We start from the raw sequence: 2921 nt of genomic DNA on the forward strand, positions 1-2921 counted from the left end.
TTTTTGAAAAGTACCCCTTGAATTTTACTGTTATTTCATATATTCATCTCAGAATCAACAATTTAAATTTAATACACGTTGTTACTGAAACAAGTGTTGTTACTGTACTTAACTTTCTTGTCACCATATCGTCTGACAGTCTTAAAAGTTATTACTGAAGGTAGCCACTGTGCTTCACTATATATCAATATTATGTATATATATATATATATATATATATATATATATATATATATATATATATATATATATATATATATATATATATATATATATATATATATATATATATACATGTATATATATATATATGTCGTGCCGAATATGTAAAACTGGTCAATTAGCAAGAACTCATTTAAAATTAAGTCCTTTCTGAAATTTTCTCTTATACGTTTAAAGATATGTTTTTTTCATTTATGTTAATGTAAAAATTTTTAATTATGCACCAAAAGAATCTTAGAAAACTTACCTAACCTTATTATAACAAGAGCAATTTATTTTAGCCTAACCCAACTAAATATATTTTAAATACGTTTACAATAATTTAATACTAAACAAACACAATCAAATATATTTTTCTCGCTAGGTTCAGAATGATTTTGGCGAAATTATTGCATACACAAATTTTCTCTTGTCCTATATGGCAAGATGAGCTTTGATATTTAAGCCAAGATATATATATATAAATATATATATATATATATATGTATATATATATATATATATATATATATATATATATATATATATATATATATATATATATATATATATATATATATATATATATATATATATATATATGTCGTGCCGAATAGGCAGAACTTGCGATCTTGGCTTAAATAGCAACGCTCATCTTGCCATATAGGACAAGTGAAAATTTGTGTATGCAATAATTTCGCCAAAATCATTCTGAACTTAACGAAAAAAATATCTTTCGACTGTGTTTGTTTAGTACTAAATTATTGTAAACGTATTTAAAATATATTTAGTTGGGTGAGGCTAAAATAAATTGCTCTTATTATAATAAGGTTAGGTAAGTTTTCTAAGATTCTTTTGGTGCAAAATTAAAATTTTTTACATTAACATTAATGAAAAAAATATATCTTTAAACGTACAAGAGAAAATTTCAGAAAGGACTTAATTTTAAATGAGTTCTTGCTAATTGACCAGTTTTACATATTCGGCACGACATATATATATATATATATATATATATATATATATATATATATATATATATATATATATATATATATATATATATATATATATATATATATATATATATATATATATATATATACATATATATATATATATATATATATATATATATATATATATATATATATATATATATATATATATATATATATATATATATATATATATATATATATATATATATATATATATATATATTAGCAAGCAGTACAAAGAATTATAGTATCCCATGTTTATAAAGTCAGAAGTTACTCTTCTGAAGTCTGAGTGAGTGAATTGATGGTCCTCTTTAACTTTATAGGAGATTGTTTAGACAGCTGATAACCAGTCCTAAATGACTTGCCCAGATGCTGACAGATTCTGTGTGAGAGTGCACAGTGGGCATCTGTAAGCATCTGGACGAGTCATTGAGGTTTGGCTATTAGCTTTCCAGACCGTCTCTAACAGCGATTTCCTATAGTGTAAAGGACCATCCATTTTATCACACTTATCTCGATGGCTTGATGCATTTTGTCTCAGAATCACCGTATATATCGAAGATGAGACTTCAACTGAAAAACACAACTGCAGCAAGTCAACTGTACACTCAGTCTAAGTTATTCTCTTTTAATCTCTGTTGTCTTGTATTTTGTAATATTTTTGCTAACACGCTGGGCGTCTTCCACAGAGGCAAGGTGAGCTGAAGAAGAAACACTTTCACCATCATTTACGCTATCACTGTCTTGCCAGAGACTAACAGATACGACAATTTAGATGTCACTCTACACAACACATATCCCACACCTTTCCTTCAGGGGGCAGACACTGAACTTTCCACCTGGAAGTAAATGGTATAAAATACCGACACAATGGAAAAATAAATACATAAGCAGTATAATGAGAACCTTTATTGATAACGGTTCGCCCACACAGTGGACATCATCAAGTCACAAACAGATCAGATCTGATCTGTTTGTTACTTGATAAAGTCCACTGTGTGGGCGAAACGTTATCAACAAAGGATTACATTGTACTGCTTATGTGTTTATTTTTCCACTGTCCACCTCCAGGAGCGAAGTCCGTCTAACCAGTTTCCCTGAATTCCTTCACAAAATATTTCCTTGCTCACCCTTCAACAGCTAGTGAAGTCCCCAAAACCCACTCCTATCTAACATGCTCACAAATGCCTGTAGTATGTCCAAGCCCCTTGCACACAAAACCTCCTTTACCCCCCCCCCTCCCTCCCGCCTTTCCTCGATCGACCCCTAATCCTCTTTCCCTCCACTATAGATTTATATTCGTTATTTATTAAGTTTTTCATTATTTGAGTACAAAATTAATTGTTTAAACCGACGGAGTATTTTAAAATTATGTTAATGTAACAAGAAATATTATTTTTTGCTTATTTTTACAATAATTTACATTATATTTCCGTAGTTCACTGATTTTATATTCGATTATTATGAGCACACTCATTATGCATAATTTGTAGTAATACGTCGACTTCGCTATCTTATTGCACAGATAATTAAGGGTTAATGCAGGAAGTCGGCGAGCCTGGTTAGCAATAGAGTGACCTTCCGGAATATAAATCGTAAAGGAGAGAGGGAGACAGACAGCCGAGGATACTGAAAGAGTAAGGTGGGTGGGCGGAGCTTGGTGAGAGCCTGGGTATAAAAGATCCATCGAACTTCTCCACCAGCATCACTCTTCAG

Source organism: Cherax quadricarinatus, chromosome 8, assembly GCF_038502225.1.
Source record: "Cherax quadricarinatus isolate ZL_2023a chromosome 8, ASM3850222v1, whole genome shotgun sequence".
NCBI classification, from domain to species: Eukaryota; Metazoa; Arthropoda; class Malacostraca; order Decapoda; family Parastacidae; genus Cherax; species Cherax quadricarinatus.